Source organism: Triticum aestivum, chromosome 3B, assembly GCF_018294505.1.
Source record: "Triticum aestivum cultivar Chinese Spring chromosome 3B, IWGSC CS RefSeq v2.1, whole genome shotgun sequence".
Taxonomy (NCBI): Eukaryota; Viridiplantae; Streptophyta; class Magnoliopsida; order Poales; family Poaceae; genus Triticum; species Triticum aestivum.
In genome coordinates, this window is record NC_057801.1 from 63,942,529 (window position 1) to 63,955,142 (window position 12,614).

Sequence of the window (12,614 nt, forward strand, 5' to 3'; positions counted from 1 at the left end):
CAACCTATGCGAAATTTCGCCGGTTAGATACCTGGCGTCTCTCAGCTTTAGCACGTCTTCTTCCGTGATGGAAGAAGGCAACCACCGGCCTTGCAGGTCGGAGCCGGACATCGTTGAAGGTCCAAAGCACCTGAATCTGGAGCTTTGGGTGTTGGAACTCGAGGCGAGGGGCGGATTCTATTGAGATTGAAAGAAAGGAGTAGGCCTTGGTCTCGTTATAAAGAGGTTGAATACCAAGAGCCCTCCCCGTGGCCGTTTAGGACTCACCCTCGATAGAGGGGGCATGCCAACGGGCGCGGTTGGGTTACCCACGCACGTATTAATGAGAATCCCGGAGTAAGGGGACACGATCTCTGCTTTGACAAGATGTGCCAAGGAAACCGCTTCGCTAAACACGCTGAGGTGGAACAATAAAAACAATTCGAATAAAGGCTTGGTCGTGGTGTGACGTCATGCCACGAAATACGTCAACAGATTGAACTTGTGTAGATATTATTCTCTCTACAGTGGTATGTGGAACTTATTTTGCAGAGCCGGACACTATCCTGGTGTTCAAAATCTTCTATGAAGTATTCGGAGGAGGAACCCACCTTGCAATGCCGAAGACAATATGCGCGCCGGACTCGTTGTCATTGAAGCCTGGTTCAGGGGCTACTGAGGGAGTCCTAGACTAGGGGGTGTCCGGATAGTTGAACTATCACCGTCGGCCGGACTCCAAGACTATGAAGATACAAGATTGAAGACTCTGTGCCGTGTCCGTAGGGGACTTTCCTTGGCGTGGAAGGCAAGCTTGGCGATACGGATATGTAGATCTCCTACCATTGTAACCGACTCTGTGTAACCCTGGCCCTCTCCGGTGTCTATATAAACCGGAGGGTTTTAGTCCGTAGGACGAACAAGAATCATACCATAGGCTAGCTTCTAGGGTTTAGCCTCCTTGATCTCGTGGTAGATCTACTCTTGTACTACCCATATCATCAATATTAATCAAGCAGGAGTAGGGTTTTACCTCCACCGAGAGGACCCGAACCTGGGTAAAAACATCGTGTCCCTTGTCTCCTGTTACCATCCGCCTAGACGCACAGTTTGGGACCCCCTACCCGAGATCCGCCGGTTTTGACACCGACAGTCATGCTAGTGGGTAATTATTATATTGAGAAATACTTGTGTTGAAGTTTGCAAGTCCCGTAGCATGCACGTATGGTAAAAGTTGTGTGACAAATTTGTTGCATGAGGTGCTCTTTTGATTGTCTTCCTTATGAGTGCCAGTCGGCGACGAGCGATGGTCTTTTCCTACCAATCTATCCCTCTAGGGGCATGAGTAGTAGTACTTTGCTTTGAGGGCTAAGTAGACTTTTGCAATAAGTATATGAGTTCTTTATGACTAATGTGAGTCCATGGATATACGCACACTCATCCTTCCACTTTGCTAGCCTCTATTGTGCCACGCAACTTTCGCCGGTATCATGCACCCATTATTTACCTCCCTCAAAACAGCCACCATACCTACCTATTATGGCATTTCCATAGCCATTCCGAGATATATTGCCATGCGACTTTCCACCGTTCCGTTTATTATGACACGCTTCATCATTGTCATATTCCTCTTTGCATGATCATGTAGTTGACATCGTATTTGTGGCAAGGCCACCTTCATAATTTTCATACATGTCGCTCTTGATTCATTGCATATCCCGGTACACCGCCGGAGGCATTCATATAGAGTCATATCTTGTTCTAGCTTTGAGTTGTAATTCTTGCGTTATAAATCAATAAAAGTGAGCATTGTCTCTGTGAGGAAAGGATGATGAAGACTATGATTCCCCCACAAGTAGGGATGAGACTTCGGACTTTACAAAAAGAAAAAAAGAAGAAGAAAAAAGAGAGAAGAAAGGCCAAAAAAGGCCAAAAGAAAAAAAATAAAAGAAAGAAATAAAATGAGGGAAAAAGAGAGAAGGGACAATGCTAGTATCTCTTTTTCCACACTTGTTCTTCAAAGTAGCACCATGCTCTTCATGATAGAGAGTCTCCTATGTTGTCACTTTCTTATACTAAGTGGGAATTTTTCATTATAGAACTTGGCTTGTATATTCCAATGATGGGCTTCCTCAAAAATACCCCAGGTCTTCGTGAGCAAGCGAGTTGGATGCACACCCACTTAGTTTGTTTTGTTGAGCTTCCATATATTTATAGCTCTAGTGTATCCGTTGCATGGTAATCCCTACTCACTCACATTGATATCTATTGATGGGCATCTCCATAGCCCGTTAATATGCCTAGTTGATGTGAGACTATCTTCTCCTTCCTTTTGTCCTCACAACCACCACCTTATACCACCGTAGGTGCTATGTCCATGGCTTGCGCTCATGTATTGCGTAAGAGTTGAAAAAGCTGAAGCGCGTTAAAAAGTATGAACCAATTGCTCGGCTCGTCATCGGGGTTGTGCATGATGGGAGTATTTTGTGTAATGAAAATGAAGCATGGCTTAACTATATGATTTTGTAGGGATAAGCTTTCTTTGGCTATGCTATTTTGATAGGACATGATTACTTGTTAGTATGCTCCGAAGCATTATTATTTTTATGTTTTATAAGCTTTTATCTTGAATCATTTGGATCTGAACATTCATGCCACAATAAACAACATTACATTGAGAATTATGCTAGGTAGCATTCCACATCAAAAATTCTGTTTTTATCATTTACCTATTCGAGGATGAGCAGGAATTAAGCTTGGGGATGCTTGATACATCTCCAACGTATCTATAATTTTTGATTGCTCCATGCTATTATATTACCCCTTTTGGATGTTTATGGGCTTTATTTTACACATTTATATCATTTTTGGGACTAACCTACTAACCGGAGGTCGAACCCGTACTATTGTTTTTTGCCTATTTTAGTATTTCGAAGAAAAGGAATATCAAACGGAGTACAAACGGAATGAAACCTTCAGGAGCGTGATTTTTGGAACGAACATGATCCAGAGGACTTGGAGTGCAAGCCAAGAAGCAGCCGAGGCGGCCACGAGATAGGAGGGCGCGCCCACCCCCTCTGGGCGCGCCCCTGTCTTGTGGGCCCCTCGGGCGGCCACCGATGTACTTCTTCCTCCTATATATGCCTACGTACCCTGAAAACATCCATGGAGCCAACGAAACACAATTTCCACCACTTTAACCTTCTGTATCCGCGAGATCCCATCTTGGAGCCTTCGCCAGCGCTCCGCCGGAGGGGGAATCGACCATGGAGGGCTTCTACATCAAAACCATAGCCCTTCTGATGAGTTGTGATTAGTTTACAATAGACCTTTGGGTCCATAGTTATTAGCTAGATGGCTTCTTCTCTCTTTTTGGATCTCAATACAATGTTCTCCCCCTCTCTTGTGGAGATCTATTCGATGTAAACTCTTTTTGCGGTGTGTTTGTTGAGATCCGATGAATTGTGGGTTTATGATCAAGTTTATCTATGAGAAATATTTGAATCTCCTCTGAATTCTTTTATGTATGATTGAGTTATCTTTGCAAGTCTCTTCGAATTATCAGTTTGGTTTGGCCTACTAGATTGATCTTTCTTGCCATGGGAGAAGTGCTTAGCTTTGGGTTCAATCTTGCAGTGTCCTTTCCTAGTGACAGCAGGGGCAACAAGGCATGTATTGTATTTTTGCCATCAAGGATAAAAAGATGGGGTTTATAGCATATTGCATGAGTTTATCCCTCTACATCATGACATATTTCTTAATGCGTTACTCTATTCTTTATGAACTTAATACTCTAGATGCAGGCAGGAGTCGGTCGATGTGTGGAGTAATAGTAGTAGATGCAAGCAGGAGTCGGTCTACTTGTCACGGACGTGATGCCTATATACATGATCATGCCTAGATAATCTCATAATTATTCGCTTTTCTATCAATTGCTCGACAGTAATTTGTTCACCCACCGTAATACTTATTATGTTGAGAGAGGCCACTAGTGAAACCTATGGCCCCCGGGTCTATCTTATATCATATAAGCTTTCAATCCACTTTTATTTGCATCTTTAATTTTTGCATCCATATTATAAAATACCAAAAATATATTTATCTTATGATACTATCTCTATCAGATCTCACTTTCGCAAGTGGCCGTGAAGGGATTGAGAACCCCTTTATTGCGTTGGTTGCGAGTTCTTTGTTTGTTTGTGTAGGTGTGTGGGACTTTTGAGGAGCCTCCTACTGGATTGATACCTTGGTTCTCAAAAACTGAGGAAATACTTATGCTACTTTGCTGCATCACCCTTTCCTCTTCAAGGAAAACCAACGCAAGCTCAAGACGTAGCCAGAAGGATTTCTGGCGCCGTTGCCGGGGAGGTCTTCGCTCAAGTCAAGACATACCAAGTACCCATCACAAACTCATCTCCCTTCCATTTACATTATTAGAAAGTAAAAGATGCAAATAAAAGTAGATTGAAAACTTATATGATAAAAGATAGACCCGGGGGCCATAGGTTTCACTAGTGGCTTCTCTCAAGATAGCATAAGTATTACGGTGGGTGAACAAATTACTGTCGAGCAATTGATAGAGAAGTTCATAGTTATGAGATTATGTAGGCATGATCATGTATATAGGCATCACATCCGCGACAAGTAGATCGAAACGATTCTGCATCTACTACTATTACTCCACACATCGATTGACTCCTGCCTGCATCTATAGTATTAAGTTTATAAGAACAGAGTAAAGCATTAAGAAAGATGACATGATGTAGACGGATAAACTCATGCAATATGATATAAACCCCATGTTTTTATCCTTGATGGCAACAATACAATACGTGCCTTGCTGCCCCTCCTGTCACTGGGAAAGGACACCGCAAGATTGAACCCAAAGCTAAGCACTTCTCCTATTGGAAGAAAGGTCAATCTAGTAGGCCAAACCAAAATGATATTTCAAAGAGACTTGCAAAGATAACTTAATCACGCATAAAAGAATTCAGAGGAGATTCAAATATTTCTCATAGATAAACTTGATCATAAATCCACAATTCATGGGATCTTGACAAACACACCGCAAAAAAGAGTTACATCGAATAGATCTCCAAGAAGATCGAGGAGAACTTGGTATTGAGATTCAAAGAGAGAGAGAAGAAGCCATCTGGCTAATAACTATGGACCCGAAGGTCTGTGGTAAACTACTCACAACTCATCGGAGAGGCCTTGGAGATGATGTAGAGACCCCCCATGGTCGATTCCCCCTCCGGTGGAGCGCCGGCAAAGGCTCCAAGATGGGATCTTGCGGATACAGAAGGTTGCGGCGGTGGAATTAGGTTTTCGTGGTGCTCCTGGATGTTTTCAGGGTACGTGGATATATATAGGAGGAAGAAGTAGGTCGTCTGAGCCACGAGGGGCCCACGAGGGTGGGGGGCGCGCCGGGCACCCTCTTGGCCGCCTCGTTCGCTTCTTGACGTCCACTCCAAGTCTCCTGGATTGTGTTTGTTCCGAAAAGATCGCTCCCGAAGGTTTCATTCCGTTTGGACTCCATTTGATATTCCTTTTCTTTGAAACACTGAAATAGGCAAAAAAAAAACAATTCGGGCTGGCCCTCCGGTTAGTAGGTTAGTCCCAAAAATGATATAAAAGTGTAAAGTAAAGCCCATAAACATCCACAACGGGTAATATAATAGCATGGAACAATCAAAAATTATAGATACGTTGGAGACGTATCACCCAATGTCTTGCTAGTTACAAGGTTAAAAGCAAATAGATTGATAATGGTATAGTGAAACGACAAATAGTAAAAATAAAAAAGAGGCATCTTTGTAGAATAAAATATTAATGGAGAATGGCACGGGGGGCATATGTTCACTAGTGATATCTCTCGAGAAAGTAGGCAATGGCATGGTAGACAAATTACCGTTGGGTAATTGACAGAAAAGCAACATTTATAACTATGATCATTCATGGCATAATCTCATATCAACAGTATGTCCGTGATAAGTGGAACTTTGAACTTAGTGACGTCTACTACTATTACTCCACCCCGAAACCGCTCTCCAACATGCATCTCAAGCTATTAAGTTCACGAAAAACAGAGTAACAATGTAAGTAGGATGGCATAATGTAGACATAAAGAAATCTAGAGATAAGATTAAACCCCGCCCTTAGTGGAAACAATACAAATATGTCTCAAGCTATTACAAAGAATCAAGTTTATTCTGTCCAATGATCTTCATGAAAGTTTTTATTATATCCCTCTTGAATATCTATCACTTTGGGACTAATTTCATATGTTGCTTTTGATAGCTCAAACAAATCTAAGTGAAGAACATGAGCATAAAAATTTCCTTCTCTCAAAACAATTGAAGTGAAGAAAGAGAGAATTTCTTCAAAAAAATTACTAACTCTCAAATAAATCTAAGTGAAGCATGAGAGCATTTCTTCAAATATACTAAAGCACACCATGCTCAAAAAGATATAAGTGAAGCACTAGAGCAATTCCATAGCTCGTAAAGATTTAAGTGAAGCATAGACAGCAATTCTAACAAGTCATAACATAATTTTGGCTCCCTCAACTAGGTGTGTCCAGCAAGGATAGATGACTTAAAACACAAAGCAAAACAAGCAAAGACTCATATCATACAAGACGCTCCAATAAAAACTCATAATATGTGATGAATAAAAATATAGCTCTAAGTAAAATACCGATGGTTGTTAGAAGACAGAGGGTATGCCACTCTGGGGCATCCCCAAGCTTAATTAGTTGCTTGATACTTCTTGAATATTATCTTGGGGTGCCTCGAGCATCCCCAAGCTTAGTTGCTTGATACTTATTGAATATTATCTTGGGTGCCTCAAGCATCCCCAAGCTTAGCCTTTTGCTAATCCTTATTCCTTCATCCATTTCGATCTCACCCAAAACTTGAAAACTTCAATCACACAAAACTCAACAAAACCTTCATGAGATCCGTTAGTATAAGAAAGCAAATCACTACATTAAGTGCTGTTGCAAACCCATTCATATTCTGTCATTGTATTATATCTACTGTATTTTAACTTTTCCATGGCAAAAAATCTTCAAAGGAAACCATAGAATCATCAAAACAAGCACATAACACAACGGAAACAGAATCTGTCAAAAACAGAACAGTCTGTAGTAATCAGCAAACTTCGTATACTTTTGTAACTCCAAAAAATCTGAACAATTAGGAAAACGTGGGCAATTTGTATATCAATCCCGTGTAAGAACTTCAGAGCAAAATCACGTTTTTGTGATTTATGAAAATTATTTTTCTGAGTGCAAAAGTTTCTGTTTTTCAACAAGATCAAATCAACTATCTCCCAAATTATCCCAAAGGCTTTGCTTGTCACAAACACTAATTTAAACCACAAAAACACATATAAACAGAGGCATAATTGGGTATTTTATTGAAAACAGCAAGAAACCAAAAAAGCAAAAAGATACAAGTTGGGTTGCCTCCCAACAAGCGCTATCGTTTACGCCCCTAGCTAGGCATAAAGCAAAGATTTAAGTGTTGTCATCTTTGTTTCTAAATCCATATGATGCCCTCATGATTGATTCATATGGTGGCTTAACTCTAGTTCTAGGGAAGTTTTCCATACCCTTCCTTGGTGGGAATTGAAATTTAATATTGCCTTCTTTCATATCAATCACGGCACCAATAGTGCGTAAAAACGGTCTACCAAGAATAATTGGACAAGACGGATTGCAATCAATATCAAGAACAATAAAATCTATGGGCACATAATTCCTATTTGCAATAATAAGAACATCATTAATTCTTCCCATAGGCTTTTTAATAGTAGAATCCGCCAAGTGCAAATTTAAAGAACATTCTTCAATATCGGTAAGACCAAGCACATCACATAAAGATTTCGGAATTGTAGAAACATGATACGTCCATTCTGCATCATGCTTTTATATCGATATTTATCGCATTATGGGCTGTTATTTCACGATATGTCACAATACTTATGGCTATTCTCTCTTATTTTACAAGGTTTACCATGAAGAGGGGGAATGCCGGCAGCTGGAATTCTGGGTGGAAAAGGAGCAAATATTGGAGACCTATTCTGCGCAACTCCAAAAGTCCTAAAACTCCACGGAATATCTTAAAAGAAATAAAGAAAAATCGTCGCCAAAGATGAAGGCCAGGGGGCCTACACCCTGCTCACGAGGGTGGAGGGCGTGCCCCTTCCCCCTGGGCGCGCCCCCCTACCTCGTGGGTCCCCTGGTGGCTCTCCGACGCCCATCTTCTCCTATATGAAGTCTTTCGATGAGAAAAAAATAAGAAGCAACCTTTCGGGACGAGACTCCGCCGCCACGAGGCGGAACCTTGGCGGAACCAATCTAGGGCTCCGGCAGAGCTGTTCTGCCGGGGGCACTTCCCTCCGGGAGGGGGAAATCATCACCATCGTCATCACCAACGCTCTTCTCATCGGGAGAGGGCAATCTCCATCAACATCTTCACCAGCACCATCTCATCTCCAAACCCTAGTTCATCTCTTGCATCCAATTCTTGTCTCCAAGTCCGGGATTGGTGCTAGTAGGTTGCTAGTAGTGTTGATTACTCCTTGTAGTTGATGCTAGTTGGTTTATTTGGTGGAAGATCATATGTTCAGATCCTTTATGCACAATATTACCCCTCTGATTATGAACATGAATATGCTTTGTGAGTAGTTACGTTTGTTCCTGAGGACAAGGGAGAAGTCTTGCTATTAGTAGTCATGTGAACTTGGTATTCGTTCGATATTTTGATAAGATGTATGTTGTCTAACCTCTAGTGGTGTTATGTGAACGTCGACTACATAACACTTCACCATTATTTGGGCCTAGAGGAAGGCATTGGGAAGTAATAAGTAGATGATGGGTTGCTAGAGTGACAGAAGCTTAAACCCTAGTTTATGCGTTGCTTCGTAAGGGGCTGATTTGGATCCATATGTTTCATGCTATGGTTAGGTTTACCTTAATACTTTCGTTGTAGTTGCGGATGCTTGCAGTAGAGGTTAATCATAAGTGGGATGCTTGTCCAAGTAATGGCAGTACCCAAGCACCGGTCCACCCACATATCAAATTATCAAAGTACCGAACGCGAATCATATGAGCGTGATGAAAACTAGCTTGACGATATTCCCATGTGTCCTCGGGAGCACTTTTCCTATTATAAGAGTTTGTCCAGGCTTGTCCTTTGCTACAAAAAGTATTGGGCCACCTTTCTGCACTTTATTTACTTTTTTACTTGTTGCTCGTTACAATTTATCTTATCACAAAACTATCTGTTACCATTTATTTCAGTACTTGCAGAGAATACCTTGCTGAAAACCGCCTATCATTTCCTTCTGCTCCTCGTTGGGTTCGACACTCTTACTTATCGAAAGGACTACGATAGATCCCCTATACTTGTGGGTCATAAAGACTCTTTTCTGGCGCCGTTGCCAGGGAGTGTAGCGCCTTTGGTAAGTGGAATTTGGTAAGGAAAAATTTATATAGTGTGCTGAAATTTTCTGTCACTTGTTACTATGGAAACTGAATCTCTGAGGGGCTTGTTTGGGGTATCTTCACCCCGTCCAGTAGAGCAAAGAGTTGCTCCTCAACCTACTGAACCTATTGAAAATGAAATTCCTTTTGAATTTCCTTCGGGTATTATGGAAAAACTGCTGGCTAATACTTTTACAAGAGATGGGACAAAGAATCCCGATGAGCATCTACGCTATTTGGATGATATTTGTGGATTATTTAAGCTTGCAGGTATACCCGATGATGTTGTTAAGAAGAAGGCTTTCCCTTTATCTTTGAAGGGAGACGCATCGACATGGTATAGGCTATGTGATGATACGAGATAATGGAACTATAAAAGAATGAAATTGGAATTCCATCAAAAGTATTACCTTATGCATCTTGTTCATCGTGATCGCAATTATATATATAATTTTTGGCCTCGCGAAGGAGAAAGCATCGCTCAAGCTTGGGGGGAGGCTTAAATCCATGTTATATTCATGCCCCAATCATGAGCTCTCAAAATTGACAATTCTTCAGAATTTTTATGCTCGGCTCTCTGATAATAATAAAACCATGTCGATACTTCTTGTGCTGGCTCTTTTATGATGAAGACTATTGAATTCATATGGAATTTATTGGATAGAATTAAACGAAACTCTAAAGATTGGGACCTCGACGAAGGTAAGGAGTCAGGTATGACGCCTAAGTTTGATTGTGTTAAAGCTTTTATGGTTACCGATATTTTCTGTAAGTTTAGCACTAAATATGGGCTTAACTCTGAGATAGTAGCTTCTTTCTGTGAATCTTTTGCTACTTATGTTGATCTCCCCAAGGAGAAGTTATTTAAATATCATCCTCCCATAGAAGTAAAAGTAGCTGCACCTATTAAAGTTGAAGAAGAAACCATCACTTATAATGATCCTATTGTTCCTACCTCTTATGTTGAGAAACCACCTTTCCCTGCTAGAGTAAAGGATCATACTAAAGCTTCAACTGTTGTTCGTAAAAGCAATACTAGAACTTATACACCTCCTGAGCAAGTCAAAGTAGAACCTAATGTTGCTATTGTTAAAGATCTCTTGTCCGATAATATTGATGGGCATGTCATTGAATTCTCTAGTGAAACTGCTAGAATTGCTAAACCCTGTGATAGAGATAAACATAGACCTGTGGTAGGCGTGCCTGTTATTTCTGTTAAAATAGGAGATCATTGTTACCATGGCTTATGTGATATGGGTGCGAGTGCTAGTGTTATACCACATACTTTATATGAAGAAATTAAGAATGAAATTGCACCTGCTGAATTAGAAGGTATTGATGTCACAATTAAACTTGCCAATAGAGATACTATTTCACCAGTGGGAATTGTTAGAGATGTTGAAGTCTAGTGTGGGAAAACTAAATGTCCCGCCGATTTTCTTGTTCTTAGTTCTCCACAAGATAGCTTTTGCCCCATTATATTTGGTAGACCCTTCTTGAATACTGTTAATGCTACGATAGACTGCAAAAAGAATGTTGTTACTGTTGGCTTGGATGATATGGTTCATGAGTTTAATTTCTCTAAATTTAGTAAACAACATCGTGAGGAAGAATTGCCTAGTAAGGATGAAATTATTGGTCTTGCTTCTATTGCCGTACCTCTGAGTGATCCTTTAGAACACTATTTGCTAGACCATTAAAATGAGATGTTCATGAATGAAAGAAGGGAAATAGATGAAGTATTCTTTGAACAGAAACCTATTCTGAAACACAATTTGCCTGTTGAAATTTTAGGGGATCCTCCTCCACCCAAGGGTGATCCCGTGTTTGAGCTTAAACCATTGCCTGATAATCTTAAGTATGCTTATCTTGATGAAAAGAAAATATATCCTGTTATTATTAGTGCTAACCTTTCAGAGCATGAAGAAGAAAGATTATTGAAAACTATGAAGAAGCACCGTGCCGCTATTGGATATACTCTTGATGATCTCAAGGGCATTAGTCCCACTCTATGTCAACATAAAATAAATTTGGAAGCGGATGCCAAACTAGTCCGTGATCCTCAACGACGTTTGAATCCTAAAATTAAAGAAGTGGTAAGAAAAGAAATACTCAAGCTTCTGGAGGCAGGTATAATTTATCCCGTTGTTGATAGTCAGTGGGTAAGTCCTGTCCATTGTGTCCCTAAGAAAGGAGGTATTACTGTTGTCCCTAATGATAAAGATGAATTGATCCCGCAAAGAATTATCACAGGTTATAGGATGGTAATTGATTTTCGCAAATTAAATAAAGCTACTAAGAAAGATCATTATCCCTTACCTTTTATTGATCAAATGCTAGAAAGATTATGCAAACATACACATTATTGCTTTCTAGATGGTTATTCTGGTTTCTCTCAAATACCTATGTCGGCTAAAGATCAATCAAAGACTACTTTTACATGCCCTTTTGGTACTTTTGCTTATAGACGTATGCCTTTTGGTTTATGTAATGCACCTGCTACCTTTCAAAGATGCATGATGGCTATATTCTCTGACTTTTGTGAGAAAATTTGTGAGGTTTTCATGGACGACTTTTCCGTCTATGGTTCCTCTTTTGATGATTGCTTGAGCAATCTTGATCGAGTTTTGCAGAGATGTGAAGAAACTAATCTTGTCTTGAATTGGGAAAAGTGCCACTTTATGGTTAATGAAGGTATTGTCTTGGGCACAAAGTTTATGAAAGAGGTATTGAAGTTGATAAAGCCAAGGTTGATGCTATTGAAAAGATGCCATGTCCCAAGGACATCAAAGGTATAAGAAGTTTCCTTGGTCATGCCGGATTTTATAGGAGGTTCATTAAGGACTTCTCAAAAATTTCTCGGCCTCTGACTAATTTATTACAAAAAGATGTACCATTTGTCTTTGATGATGATTGTGTAGAAGCATTTGAAATACTTAAGAAAGCATTAGTCTCTGCACCTATTGTTCAGCCACCTGATTGGAATTTACCCTTTGAAATTATGTGTGATGCTAGTGATTATGCTGTAGGTGCTGTTCTAGGGCAAAGAGTTGATAAAAAATTAAATGTTATCCATTATGCTAGTAAGACTCTAGACAATGCTCAAATAAATTATGCTACTACTGAAAAGGAACTCTTAGCAGTT